A 15640-nucleotide genomic window follows, 5' to 3' on the forward strand; every position below is an offset into this window, starting at 1 on the left:
TCACAAAAAATAGATAATTTTGATTATATGAAGTTAAAAAGTTTTTGTGAAACCAAGTAATGCAGACAGGATCAGGAGGGAAGCAATAAACTGGGAAAACATTTTTACGTTCAACAGTCCTGATAAAGGCCTCATGTCTAAAATATAGAGAGAATTGACTCAATCCATTCCTCAATTGATAAATGGCCGAAGGATATGAACAGACAATTTTCAGATGAAAAAATTGAAACTATTTGTAGTCATATGAAAAAGTGCTCCTAATCACTGTTGATCAGAGAAATCCAAATTAAGACAACTCTGAGATAGAACTATACACCTTTCAGATTTGTTAAGAGGACAGGAAAAGATAATGACAAATGTTGGAGAGGATGTGGGAAAACTGGGACACTGATACTTTGTTGGGGAAACTGTGAATGGATCCAGCCATTCTGAAGAGCAATTTGAAATTATGCTCAAAAAGTTATCAAACTGTGAATACCCTTTGACCCAGTACTGTTTCTATTGGGCTTATATCCCAAAGAGATCTTCAAGGAGGGAAAGGGACCACATGCAAAATGTTTGTGGCAACCTTTTCTGTAGTGGCTAGAAACTAGAAATTGAATGGATGCCCATCAATTGGAGAATGGCTGAATAAATTATGGCATATGAATGTTATCGAATGTTATTGTTCTGTAAGAAATGATCAACAGGATGATTTCAGAGAGGCTTGGAGAGACTTATAGGAACTGATGCTAAGTGAAATGAACAGAAGCAGCAGATCATTATACACAGCAACAACAAAACTATATGATGATCAGTTCTGCTGGACATGGCTCTCTTCAACAATAAGATTATTCAAACCAGTTCCAACTATTCAGTGATGAAGAGAGCGAAAGAGAGGAGTGTGGGAACTGAGTGTGGACCAACTCTTATAGCATTTTCACTCTTGTTTATGTTTGCTTGCATTTTGTTTTCTTTCTCAGGTTTTTTTTTTTCCTTCTTTACCTGATTTTTCTTGTGCAGCAAGATAAATGTATAAATGTGTGTGTGTGTGTATATTGTGTATATTGGATTTAACATATATTTTAGCATATTTAACATGTATTGAATTACCTGCCATCTAGGGGAGGGAATGGAGATAAGGAGAAAAAAATTTGGAACAGGAAGTTTTGCAAGGGTCATTGTTGAAAAATTACCCATGCATATGTTTTGTAAATAAAAACCTTTAATAATTTTTTTAATAAAAAGAAGAAATAATATTAGCTGTGTTGGTTTTGTTTGTGCAAAAACTTCTCTCTTCTTCAAATATCTGATAGTGATCTTAAATCTCCTGATTTCTTTATAGTATTCCCTTTATGCCTAATTCATGTACCCATTTTGACCTTGTTTTACTCTTGTTTTGATGTAGGTCTGCACCAAATATCAGATCTATTGTTTTCCAGTTTTTTCAGCAATTTTTTTGTGAAACACTGAATTCTGATCCCAGAATCTGGAGTTTGGGGTGATTTATCAATTAATTATTATAGTCATTGATTATTAATGTATCATATATACCTAACCTATTCCATGGACCCACTACATCAAAATCATATAGTTTCTTTTTCCTTTTTAATTAATTAATTAATTTTAAAATAACTTTTTATAGATAGAACCCATGCCAGGGTAATTTTTTACAGCATTATCCCTTGCATTCACTTCTGTTCCGATTTTTTCCCTCCCTCCCTCTACCCCCTCCCCCAGATGGCAAGCAGTCCTTTACATGTTGAATAGGTTACAGTATATCCTAGATACAATATATGTGTGCAGAACCGAACAGTTCTCTTGTTGCATGGGGAGAATTGGATTCAGAAGGTATAAATAACCCGGGAAGAAAAACAAAAATGCAAGCAGTTTATATTCATTTCCCAGTGTTCTTTCTTTGGGTATAGCTGCTTCTGTCCATCCTTGATCCATTGAAACTGAATTAGCTCTCTTTATTGAAGAGATCCATTTCCATCAGAATACATCCTCAAACAGTATCGTTGTTGAGGTATATAATGATCTCCTGGTTCTGCTCGTTTCACTTAGCATCAATTCATGTAAGTCTCGCCAGTCCTCTCTGTATTCATCCTGCTGGTCATTCCTTACAGAACAATAATATTCCATAATGTTCATATACCACAATTTACTCAACCATTCTCCAATTGATGGGCATCCATTCATTTTCCAGCTTCTAGCCACTACAAACAGGGCTGCCACAAACATTTTGGCACATACAGGTCCCTTTCCCTTCTTTATTATCTCTTTGGGGTATAAGCCCAGTAGAAACACTGCTGGATCAAAGGGTATGCACAGTTTGATAACTTTTTGAGCATAGTTCCAAATTGCTCTCCAGAATGGCTAGATGTGTTCACAATTCCACCAACAATGTATCAGTGTCCCTGTTTTCCCACATTCCCTCCAACATTCCGCATTATCTTTCCCTGTCACTCTAGCCAATCTGACAGATGTGTAGTGGTATTTCAGAGTTGTCTTAATTTGCATTTCTCTGATTAATAATGATTTGGAGCACATTTTCATATGTCTATAAATAGTTTCAATTTCTTTGAGAATTGTCTGTTCATATCCTTTGACCATTTATCAGTTGGAGAATGGTTTGATTTCTTATAAATTAGAGTCAATTTTCTATATAGTTTAGAAATGAGGCCTTTATCAGAACCTTTGATTGTAAAAATGTTTTCCCAGTTTATTGTTTCCCTTCTAATCTTGTCTGCATTTGTTTTGTTTGTACAAAAACTTTTCAATTTGATATAACCAAAATTTTCTATTTTATGGTCAATTTTGTGATCTCTAGTTCTTCTTTGATCATAAATTCCTCCCTGTTCCACAGGTGTGCAAGGTAAACTATCCTATGCTCTTCCAATTTATTTATAATCTCATTCTTTATGCCTAGGTCATGAACTCATTTTGACCTTATCTTGGTGTATGGTGTTAAGTGTGGGTCAATGCATAGTTTCTGCCATACTAATTTCCAATTTTCTCAGCAATTTTTGTCAAATAATGCATTCTTATCCCAAAAATTGGGGTCTTTGGGTTTGTCAAACACTATATTATTAAAGTTATTGGCTGTTTTGTCCTTTGAACCTAACCTATTCCATTGATCAACTAGTCTATTTTTTAGCCAATACCAGATGGTTTTAGTAACTGCTGCTTTATAATATAATTTTAGCTCTGGTACAGCTAGGCCACCTTCATTTGATTTTTTTTTTTCATTAAATCCCTTGAAATTGTTGACCTTTTGTTTTTCCACATGAACTTTGTTGTTATTTTTTCTAGTTCATCAAAGTAGCTTTTTGGGAGTCTGATTGGTATAGCGCTAAATAAATAGATTAATTTAGGTAGTATTGTCATCTTTATTATATTTGCTCACCCAATCTAAGAGCATTTAATATTTTTCCAGTTGGTTAGATCAGACTTAATTTGTGTGGAAAGTGTTTTGTAGTTTTGCTCATAAAGTTTCTGTTTTTCCCTTGGCAGATAGAATCCTAAATATTTTATACAATCAGTAGTTACTTTAAATGGAATTTCTTTTTGTAACTCTAACTGTTGGGTGTTGTTAGTGATATATAAGAATGTTGATGACTTATGTGGGTTTATTTTGTATCCTGCAACTTTGCTGAAGGTGTGGGTTGTTTCTAATAACTTTTTAGTAGAGTCTCTGGGGTTCTCTAGGTATACCATCATATCTTCAGCAAAGAGTGATAATTTGGTTTCCTTGTTGCCTATTCTTATTCCTTTAATCTCTTTCTCAACTCTTATTGCCAAAGCTAGCATTTCTAATACAATATTAAATAATAATGGTGATAGTGGGCAACCTTGTTTCACTCCTGATCTTATTGGGAATGGTTGCAGTTTGTCCCCATTACATATGATGCTTACTGCTGGTTTTAAATAGATGCTACTGATTACTTTAAGGAAAAGTCCATTTATTCCTATACACTCAAGAGTTTTTAATAGGAATGGATGTTGGATTTTATCAAATGCTTTTTCTGCATCTATTGAGATGATCATATGGTTTTTGCTAATTTGATTATTAATATGGCCAATGATACTGATAGTTTTCCTAATATTGAACCAGCCCTGCATTACTGGTATAAATCCTATTTGATTATGGTGTATTATCCTGGGGATGATTTTCTGTAGTCTTTTTGCTAATATCTTATTTAATATTTTAGCATCAGTATTCATTAGGGAGATTGGTCTATAATTTTCTTTCTCTGTTTTCAACCTACCTGATTTAGGTATCAGTACCATGACTAGATGTATTCTGTTATTATTTTTTCTAGCTCTCTAATTTTGGAGGAGTTTGATTGGTATGGATCTGAACAAGTAAATTAATTGACTAATTTAGATAGAATTGTCATTTTCATTACATTAGATCAATTTACCCTTGAGTAATTGATATTTTCCCATTTGCTTAAATCTGGCTCCTAGGTGCCAAGCACTTTGCCAACCTACTAGGGAGGCAAAGGAAGGTTAAAAAATGGCCTCTGCCTTCCCTGAGCTGACAGTCCAGTTTGGTACAAACATCTCATCAGCTGTGTTCACACAAGCGCTGTACACTGTAGATGGGAGGCGCTCTCAGAGGGAAGGCTCTTCCACTTTGGGGACCAGGAAAGTCTCTTTTTTTCAGAAGGTGAGATGGGATGGAGGCCGGGAGGGCCAGGGGAAGAGGGAGGATATTTCCAGGATGAGAGAAGCCCCTGGGATACAAGAGTTATGGGATGTAGGCTCCTGAACAAGGCTGTCAGAGCCCAGTGTCCTTGGTCCAGGGGAGGAGGGGAAGAAGGTTGGGAGAAACCTGGCCCGGCTTTGGGGGCTGGTTCTGTGGCATCAGCCATGAGTCGGGAGCCATGGAAATATGATCTTTGATCCCTTTGTGAGAATCTTCAGGGTCCTTGCTGAGAACGCCCAGAGTAAGGGAGGGCAGGATCCAGCTAGAGACTAAATTGGGCTTTATTTATCCACTCAGGAGCATGACATTTTCCATGGGTGGATGAGGGACATGCTTGTTTCACAGTTCCATGATGACACAGACACAGTCTCTCCTCCTGAGCCACACGACTCTCCTTTGCCTCTGCTAGGTTTTGTCTTAGCAAACCTACCAACCAAGTTCAGGTTAGGATGAGATCCAGTTAGGGCAAAGAGAAAAAAAAAAGGGGGACCTTTTCAGAAAAGAACAAAAGACGTGGATCTGTGCATTTAGAGTCAGAAAGATGTTCATTAGTCAGAATAGGTCTGGAAGTGTGTTCATGAGTATTCTTAAAGGGATTGGCAGTAGGAACATAATGAAGGGGACATTGAGTGTATTGACACTGAGCACAGCCAGTGCAGAATCAAATGCACTTATGCTGGCTTAAATATTCAGAAAAGCTCCATTTGCTGGCTAAAAGCCTCAATGGTATGTGTTGGGGGACATGAGTGCACATGGTGTGATTGTGTTTCCCAGAGTTCAAGGAGGAAGCAGGTTGGGAGGGGTGACTAAAAAAGGCCAGACAGTAGCACTAGGTGGGATGGTGAGGGTTGGGTGCCACTGAAAAGTCTCCCCAGTCAGGAGGACCTCTGGGTGGGCTGAGAGCTGAAGGAAGCAGGGGTCATGGTATGAAGGTGGCCCCCAAGACCACTTCTGGTTCTATGAGGGGAAGTCAGGTCGGTCCCCTGACCTCTCTGGCCTTTGGGCTCAGACCTACCTGTGGAGTGCAAGCACAGCCCTGTATTTCCAGGAGACAATTATGTCAAGGAAAAGGGGAGCTTTTTCTCCTCAGGGCTTCTGCTGGGAAGAGAAATCCCAGGCAACGTTTGCTCTTCTAGAAAGGTGGACCCCAATTCAACAGCTGTAGAACTGTTCATTGTCAGGAAAAACATGATTTTTGTTTGACTCGTTCTGATGTCTCATTGAGTCATTCACTAACATTTGTTCAGTTCTACTTTTTCGTGAATTTTTTAAATCTCTTTTTGAATGATTAATTTGTTTTGTTCATTGGATTGGTTTTTTTTCCATTTCACCAATTCCATTTTTTAGGGAGTTGTTCTCTTTTCCATTTCACCACTGCTATTTTTCAGGTTCTTTTTTCCATCTTACCAAATCTATTTTGAGAGGAGTTGTTTTCTTCAGACAATTTCTGTTTCTTTAGCCATTCCTCAATTGATGGGCATCTACTTATTTTCCAATTCTTTACCACCGAAAAAGAGGTTCTACAAATATTTATGCACATGTGGATCCTTTTCCTTAGTTTATGATTTCTTTGGTATTCAAACCCAAGTAGGGTTACTGCTGAATCACAGGATATGCTGAGTTTATATCCCTTTGGGCCTAGTCCCAAATTTCTCTCCAGAATGGGTGGATCTGGTCACAACTCCACCATCAGGGTATTAGCATTCCACTTTCCCCTCATCCCTTCCAAGATTCTTCATTATCTTTTCCTATCATCTGAAAAGATATGATAGGTGTGAGATGGTCATACCCATGATATTCAGATGTGGAAGAGGAGGGTGGAGTAGAGGAGGTTACAGGTATTATTGTATATGGAAATGATGTGCTCCTATCTAAAAAATAATTTAAAAAAAATCCCTTTTTATCTTCTGCCCTTCTTTGTGTAATTGTCCAAGCGTGAACTGTCTCCTACCTTCAACATGGATGAACAGGAAAACTTTTAGAGTCTTCCTTGGATTATTATGGGATTAGTGACAGTACTTGGGGAACTGGAGGAGAGTTCCCTGTTCCCTGATTTAAGACCAGTTCAAATAACAGTGTGCACATTAAAGAAACTTCAAGAAAACAAATTTCGGACACCTGCTTTCTGCAGTGGTTTAGTCTGTTTAGATTGTCATTTCTCAAGGTGTTTTTGAACTACTTAGTGACTCCCAATTGGTAATCCTTCACCCTTTCCCTGTAGGAGGCTGGTTTAGGGGAAAACATAACCCATGGAGCATTAATTGTGGTTTTTCAAATAATCTTGTTACTCTCAGTGGTCCATATCAAATATTAAATTTCCGTTAGCCAAATAACCACGGTCCAGTCCATTTCAATGTGAGTTTTCTCAAGCACAGTAACAACTTTTAGATCACAGCTCTTTCTGGAGGGGTCCTGAATCCTTTTCCTAACCCATTAGTATTGAGGCAGAAAGTACTTCATCAACTTCTGAGCTTTCTCCTCTCATAGGACCTCTCCAGGAAAGTACCTGGAAAGACTTAAGGAACTACATGATCTTTGAAAAGAAAAATATAAACAAAAGATCTCAGCTAAAGGGAATCAATCCCCACAGAACTTTAGTTGAATCTTTCCATTGCACCCCCACTCAGGAAATCCCCGGGGTTCCCATAACAGCTTACACAGGTGGCACTTCCCCCAGCACTGGACAGCCCAACTGGCCTTTGGGTTCAGTGTTCCCAAGGTTAGAAAGCCATCCCTGCCTTAAATCCCTGAGTGTCCTTGAAAAGCCCTAAAGAAGCTCTGAATTCTCAGCTGAGCACTAAGCTTAAGTAGGGAGCCCAGCAGATACAGAAGTACACAAAGGGGTGTGTGTGTGTGTGTGTGTGTGTGTGTGTATTTACACATCTGTGCAGGCAGGGGTGCTGGTTTTGGGGTATTTGTGTACACTCCTTTTGGGGTCATTTCTACCCCAATTGTTCCCTTTCCTCTCTAGCTCAGGTGTTAAAAACAAGGTGATTTCCACTGTGCTCCAACATCTGGAAGATGAGTGTCAGTCTGTGCCCTAAGGGCTCGCTCTCCAGCCCAGGACCCTTCTGAACCCTGGAGCCCCACCCTGCTCATCCCTCCCCCAGCTAGAAAAGGTCCAGGAGGTTGGGGGCCCCTTACTGATGTTAAAACAAAAAGCCAGAAGCATCATTAAGGATCCTGTGCTTTACTGATACATTGTTGGTGAAGTTGGAACACATCCAGCCATTTTGGAGAGCAATTTGGAACTATGCTCAAAAAGTTATCAAACTGTGCATCCCCTTTGATCCAGCAGTGTTTCTACTGGGCTTATACCCCAAAGAGATAGTAAAAGAGGGAAAGAGACCCGTTTGTGCCAAAATGTTTGTGGCAGCCCTGTTTGTAGTGGCCAGAAACTGGAAACTGACTGGATGCCCATCAATTTGAGAATGGCTGAATAAATTGTGGTATATGAATATTATGGAATATTATTGTTCTGTAAGAAATGACCAGCAAGAGGATTTCAGAAAGGCCTGGAGAGATTTACACAAACTGATGCTGAGTGAAATGAGCAGGACCAGGAGATCATTATATAATACTATATGATGATCAATTCTGATGGTCGTGGCCCTCTTCAAGAATGAGATGATTTGAACCAGTGCCAATTGTTCAGTAATGAAGAGAATCAGCTACACCCAGAGAAAGAACTATGGGAAATGAGTGTGGACCACAACATAGCATTTCCACTCTTTCTGTTAATGTGTGCTTGCATTTTTCTTTTCCTTCTCAGGTTTTTTTCTTTCTTTCTTTCTAGAAAGAAAGTGTGCAGCAAGATAACTGTATAGGCATGTATACATATATTTAACATATGATTTACTATATTTAACATGTATTGGTCTACCTGCCATCTAGGGGAGGGGATGGGGTTTTTGCAAGGGTCAATGTTGAAAAATTACCCATGCATGTTTTGTAAATAAAAAGCTATTAAAAAAAAAAAAAAGCATGTGCTCTGATGTGACCTCCCCCACCTCCATAGCCTCCTCCACTCAGTCCTCTTCTAGCTTCCTTCCTATTCTCCTGCCTTCCTTGTACCTCAGGATCTACATGGTCTACTGTTGATGGGGAGAACCCTAAAAGTGTCCAGACTTTGGGGCAAAGCCTTGAGGATTCTTTGAAGGGGAGAAACTCCTTGAACTCTCCTGGGAGAGACCTGCCTCAGGAAATCAAGATCAAGTGGTCTCATTCAGTTATTTTGGTGGGACTAGTTGAATCCATGACCACTTCCAACTTGGCTCAAATTGAAGTAATCTCATTTAACTGGAGATCTAGATTTCTATAGACCCCTGTTGAGCTGAAGATTGGCTGAGGACCACTGGCAGTAAATGGTCCCATTCTACTGGAAATCTAGGCCTGGGGGCAGTAATCTCATTCAATTGAAACTTCAGTCTCAAATCTCTTTTAAAAGAGCAGCTTTAAGGCTCATTTTATTTTTTTAAATAGCTTTTTTATTTACAAGTTATCTGCATGGGTAATTTTACAGCATTGACAATTGCCAAACCTTTTGTTCCACTTTTTCCCCTCCTTGCCCTCACCCCCTCCCCTAGATAGCAGGATGACCAATACATGTTAAACATGTTAAAGTATAAATTAAAAAAAATAAGTATACATGTCCAAACCATTATTTTGCTGTACAAAAAGAATCGGACTCTGCAATATTGTACAATTAGCCTGTGAAGGAAATCCAATATGCAGGCGGACAAAAATATAGGGATTGGGAATTCTATGTAATGGTTCCTAGTCATCTTCCAGAGTGTAGCTGGGCATAGCTGATTCAATTCATTACTGCTCTATTGGAACTGATTTGGTTCATCTCATTGCTGAAAATGACCACGTCCATCAGAATTGATCATCATATAGCAGGGGTCCTCAAACTTTTTAAATAGGGACCAGTTCACCGTCTCTCAGACTGTTGGAGGGCCAGACTATAGTAAGAACAAAACTTTGTTTTGTGGGCCTTTAAATAAAGAAACTTCATAGCCCTGGGTGAAGGGGATAATCTTCCTCAGCTGCTGCATTTGGCCCAACGGCCATAGTTTGAGGACCCCTGTATATAGTGTTGTTGTTGAAGTGTATAATGATCTCCTGGTTCTGCTCATTTCACTTAGAATCAGTTCATGTAAGTCTCTCCAAGTCTCTCTCTATTCATCCTGCTGGTCATTTCTTACAGAACAATAATATTCTGTAACATTCATATACCACAATTTACCCAGCCATTCTCCAATTGATGGGCATCCGTTCATTTTCCCATTTCTAGCCACTACAAACAAGGCGGCCACAAACATTTTGGCACATACAGCTCCCTTTCCCTTCTTTAGTATCTCTTTGGGGTATAAGCCCAGTAGTATTTGATGCTGGATCAAAGGGTATTCACAGTTTGATAACTTTTTGAGCATAGTTCCAGATTGCTCTCCAGAATGGCGGGATGTGTTCACAATTCCACCAACAATGCATCAGTGTCTTTAGGGCCCATTTTCTTTGCCGAGGCCCAAAACAGCAACATGCCATGCCAAGGAACCTCTCTCTCTCTCTCCTTGGCATAGCTGCCTGCAAGGACCTCCTGCCCTACGAAAGGACATTCTCTTCTCAGTGTTAACTCCCTTTAGCTTTCTGCCAGGATTTTTCTGGTAGACCTTTACTTTTCTGTCAGGACCTTGCCACTGAGGAAGCGAGCCTCCAAGCAAAAGCTGACTCCTCTGTGCCAATAAACTTCTTTTTGCCAGTCTAACTTTTCAGGTTCGTAAATTCTTTTACAAAAGACCTGTGCCGACTAGAAGGGGCTCCGAGAACTCTCTGCCCTGCACCAAACCTCATCATTTGGTTCCCTGACTGAGAATCCAGGGGATCCGAACCTCATCACTCTGACCACCCCTCCCCTTCCCATGAGGACCCGGATGTTGAGGGGAGAAGAGGGAAATGGGGGGGCCCAGGGGGTTAATCAGGTACCAGCCCAACCCCAGGCTTGGAGGGAGGTGAGGTTTGTAGAAGTGGGTGGAGAAAGCGTGTAATGGGGGCTGGGCTCATGTGCCCCCGCATTTGTGGGTTCTCCGGTTCTTCTCTGTCCTCGTCCATCCCCGGATTCAAACTGGAAGAATAATATTAGTTTCAGTCTCCAGGAAATGCTCTGCAATCCCCCAGCCCAGTCAGGGGCTTCCGGCCTAGGAGAAGGCCTCAGCTGGACGGTCTCAGGCAGCCTTTCCTTTCCCGCCGAGGAGCTTGGGCACGGGCGGGCCCTGCCCCGGCGCTGGGCGGAGGCACAAGGACGTCCCTGCTACAGATCCCACCTGTGCCACCATCCGCCGGACGCGCCAAGGGCGGGATTTGCCGGAGGGCGGGATTTGCGGGAGATTCGCAGTTAGCCAGAAACCTCCCCCCCCCCTCCCCGGAGCTCCTGGCTCCCCCAAGCGGGAGGGGCCGATACAGCCTCTTAGCCCCGGATCTTCCGCGCTGAGGAAAGGACTTTGCTCTAAAAGCGCCGGCGCGGACGGGAAAAGTAAAAACAACCGTGGGGGTTTTACCATCTTCTCCACGGGGCTGAAGGAGGCGCTTCAAGGGGGGCCAGAGACCCGCGTTTCAGGGGGGCAGCTTGGAAGGAGGCTCACTCCCCCCCACGGACGGAGGGATGAGCGGCTGCCCCGGGGGAAATGTCCAAAGGAACAGAAACGGCATCAAACCCGCGGCGGGGCCTGAGAGGGCTGAGCAGGGGCAGGTTCTCTCCCTGTGCCCCCTCACTGAGGGGGGGATGGGGGAAGGGTGCAGGAGAAGGGGGGGCCGAGCCCTCATCTGTAATTATGCAAATGATCGAACACAGAATTTCCACGTGCACTTTCCCATCGGGAATTTCCCATCACATCACTTTCCTGTACGGAGCCCCAAGTTCCATCATCCCCCGCTCGTCCCCAAAGGCCTGGGAACAGACGCCCTGGGGCGCAGGCCCGGCCTTCTGGGCCCCGGGTTTATTTCTGTTCTTTCTGTGCTGGGGGCGGGGGGAGAGAGGAGGGCAGCTGTGCGCAGGCGCCGCCTGGGACGTCCCTTTTCCTTCTTAAGTAAGGCTCCGCCCCTTCGGCCCCAGTTCCGGGCGGGTCTTGGGGCAGAGTGTGGAAGCCTGTTGGGGGTGTGCAGGCCCCTTGCGGGGCGCGCGTGCAGGAGAGGGTGCAAAAGTGCAGTAGCTGTGAGTGGGGGCGGGTAACGGAGCTGCGAGTGCGCGTGGGGGAGGGGTGCCTGAGTGCGCTGGGAGTAGCTGCACCTGGGAGCCTTAGCCCTGAGTGATTCACCTGTGTGGGCGGAGATGGGGGCGGGGCGTGCTTGTGCCTCCCTGTGGCTTGGGGGGGATGGGGCCCTGCTGAGTGTTTCTTGGGGGACCCAAGTGACCCTTTACCCACCGAACCTCCAGTTTTACGCCGTTTGCCTCAATTTCCTCCAGTGTAAAAACCGAGTGAGCAGCCCTCCCTTCCCCCCTCCCCCTCCGTGAGATCCCTTCTATAAAGCACTAAGTACAGGGCCTAGTACACCGGAAGAGCTCTCTACATGCGGCTCTTAGTGCGAACTTGGCCCAGTCCTGTTTTCCTGGAGGATAGTGGGGGATGCGGGGGGGAGGGGGCTAGAGTTCTCATCCGGCTCTGCTCCTTGACCAATTTCACTTCTGCTGATTTGGGGACATCTGTCATCATTTCTGGGGCCTTTGGCAGGTGGGGGTCCATGTTACAGATGGAGAAACTGAGGCAGGCAGGGACAAGGGCTTGGCCAAGGTCACACTCTCCTTCCCAAGGCTGCCCCTCCCTGCAGCGTGCAGGAGATTTTAGTGTCCAGAGCTGGGGGTCCTGGGAGGGTCTCCCTGCCCCCACAGGCCAGATCTCTGCCTCCTCTGAGCTGAGATGTCTCCTCCTCCTCCTGGGGAGCAGCCTCTCCCACCTCCCCGCCCTCAGAGCTCTCTCTCTCTCATTGTGGGCAGGTCAGCACCAGCCTGGGCAGAGAAGGCTCAGACCCCGGCCTCCCTCTCTGGGTTCCTTCTCCCTCCCCAGCCCGGCTGGCAGAGCACCCAAGCCCAGAAACAAAGACATGGCCCCTGACAGCCAGAGACCCTTGTCCCAGGTGAGTGCAGCCCCTCCCCAGAGCTGAGCAGCATCAATTCCTGCCTCCTCAGGCCGCACGGCTGCTCCCAGGGCTCTCTCAGTCCTGTCTCCTTTTCCAGGTCTCAAAACAAGTCAATAAATGTTTAGAAAATAGTTCCTTTGGGCCAAGCTCTGTGCTGACTACTGAGGGTGCGGAGGAAGGTAGAGAAAAAACCCCCCAGACCTGCCCTCAAGGAGCCCCGGGGGAGAAAACAGCTCCTGAGCTGTGTCCACACCTGCGCTGGGCAGTGTAGATGGGAGCTACTCTCCGAGGGAAGGGTCAGCAGTTTGGGGACCAGGAAAAGCTGTTTCAGAAAGGGAGAATTTAGCTGAGATGGGAAGGAAGCAGGAGGGGAGGGAGGAGGCCGATGCAAACAGGACAGAAGCCAGTGAAAAGGCCCAGGGTCAGGGGACAGAAGGCTGGGGCGGGTGTTGTGGTGTCTGCCATGTGCCAGGGGCCACATAAAGATGATCTCATTGATCCTGTTGTGGGAATTGTCAGGATCCTTGGAAGGGAAAGCCAGAGTCAGGGAGCTCAGGGTCCAGCCAGAGAGTAAACTATGGTTTATTTATCCATTGGAGGGTGTGACAGACTCCATGACTGGGGATGACACAGAGACAGTCTCTCCTCCTTATACGATCTGGGCTTTAGGTAGGATCTGTTGGGTCTCATGGCCAGTTATAAAGAAATTAGGACCCAGATACAAAAAGGTACATTTGCTTGTTTGTTTTAAATTATTTTCAATTTAATGACATGACCGTTTGTAGCATTCATGTTTATCAGGTTGGGAGTTGTAAATTTTTCTCCATCCTTTCCCTCTTTTCCTAATAAAAGGGTGGGCAACTTCATCTAGGTATATCCGTGCTATCATTTAAATCATATTTCCCTATTAATCAGAGTTGTGAAAAATGAAACAGATCAAAAGAAGAGAAAAAAAGAATAAAGTAACTAAAGAATATATTCTTTAATCACTATCAGAGTCCATCATTTTTTTATTTAGTGTGTGGAAAGCCTTTTCCTTCTTGAGTCTTTTGTAATTGCCTTAGATCCTTGTGCTCCTGAGAAGACCTGAATCTTTTATACTAATCACCAAATTCTTCCGGATTGTGTATACCATCTTTTCCTGGCTCTGCTCATTTGCATCAGTTTGGTTTTTTAGTTCTTTGAAATCTGCTTCAGTATTTCTTATTGTACAATACTATTTCATTATATTCATATATCACAGCTTGTTCAGCCATTTCCTAATTGATGGAATTCCCTCAATTTCCACAATGTTGCCTCCAGAAAAAGGGCTGCTGTGAATATCCTTTCCCTCTTTTTGTAATCTCTTTGGAATAATACAGACCTAGACGTGCTGTTCATAGATTTAAAGATTTGCACAGTTTGGTTGCCCTTTGTTCATAGTTCCAAATTGCTCTCCAGAAACCTTGGATCACTTCACAATTATTCTTCAGTGCACTAGTGTCCCATTATCCCCACATTCTTTCCAGCATTGATCATTTTTGCCTTACTAGTTAATTTGATAGATGTGAGCTGATACTTCTGAGTTGTTTTTATTTGCATTTCCTTAATCAAAAATGATTTAGAGCACTTCATTTTCCTACATTACTTTTGATTTTATCATCTAAAAAATATTCATTTTCTTTGATCATTTCTCAATTGAGAAGTGGTTTTTATTCTTAGACATTTGACTCAGCTCTCTATGTATTTGGGAAATGTAGCCTTCATCAGAGATACTTGCAGTGAAGCTCATTGCCCATCTTTCTGCTTTCCTTGAAAAATACATCTTCACCAAAAGAAAAAAATGTGAATTGAGAGTTACAGTGTAAAGTCTTTGGCACAGCTATTTATGTCAGAGCAAGAAAACACAGGAAAAAAAATAACTAAGTGAGTGCTCTGAGTTTGCTGAAAGTGATTGTGAGACGAGAGAACTGAAGGGGACATCTAGTACATTGATAAAAGAAGAGCAGCATAGCATCAAATGAAGTCAGTGATGTTTTCTCCAAAATTCACTTTGGAAAACTCTTACTACTAGATATGTAAAAGTCTGAGTCATAAGCTTTGGGGGACATGATTGTATGTCACAGAGTTAAAGAAGGAAAGAGACTGGGATTGGGTGGCAAAAAATAATGAGCAGGAAGCCGTTATAGAATAAGGTTTGGGCAGATTCAAAGGTCTCCCCAGCCAGGGTAGCCTGACTTCTGGATAGGCTGTAGAGGGCTGAGTGAAGTAAAGGCCCCTTCTTGTTTCTTGGAGGCCGGGCACTTAGAATCCAGGTCTGCCGCCTGACCTCTCTGACCTTCTGGCTGAGACCTACCTGGGGAGTGCAAGCACAGCACTAGATTTCTGAGAGACAGGTAGTGTCCCAATTAATCATCTCTCACAGAGCATATTCCATTAATAAGTTCACTTTGAGAAGAGATAAAGCTTCATAACTTGACTAGAAAGCATCTCATACCAGGTACTTGAGGCCAGATTTTCTTTAAAATTCTTTTCTTGCTTCCATCTAGTTTAGATTTCATTTTAGACTCATTGGATATTTGCTAAATAATTTCTTTGTTCTCTCCTCAGTGATCACTGGTAATGGTTTCTTTCCCAGAGTACACAGTATTTACCAGGTTCTGGAAAAAACTTCATAGAATTTTTTTTTTTTTAATATATTAAGACCCTTCTTATTGAGAGTGATATCTCATCATCTCTCTTTCACCTCTATGGAATTCATATATTCTCCCTAATTCCATTGGGAGAAGCATTTTGTAGTTAAGCATTTTTCCAGCCTTTATTATTCTCCTTTAT

The 15640-nt window shown here is 42.9% G+C and overlaps 1 protein-coding gene across 6 annotated transcripts in view; it reads left to right on the forward strand.

The window, feature by feature from the left end:
• Positions 1-15640, forward strand: part of LOC127556748 (zinc finger protein ZFP2-like) — a 605234-nt gene that overhangs the window by 487502 nt on the left and 102092 nt on the right. The gene's annotated exons all lie outside the window — the stretch shown is intronic.

This window comes from Antechinus flavipes, chromosome 3 (assembly GCF_016432865.1).
Source record: "Antechinus flavipes isolate AdamAnt ecotype Samford, QLD, Australia chromosome 3, AdamAnt_v2, whole genome shotgun sequence".
Taxonomy (NCBI): Eukaryota; Metazoa; Chordata; class Mammalia; order Dasyuromorphia; family Dasyuridae; genus Antechinus; species Antechinus flavipes.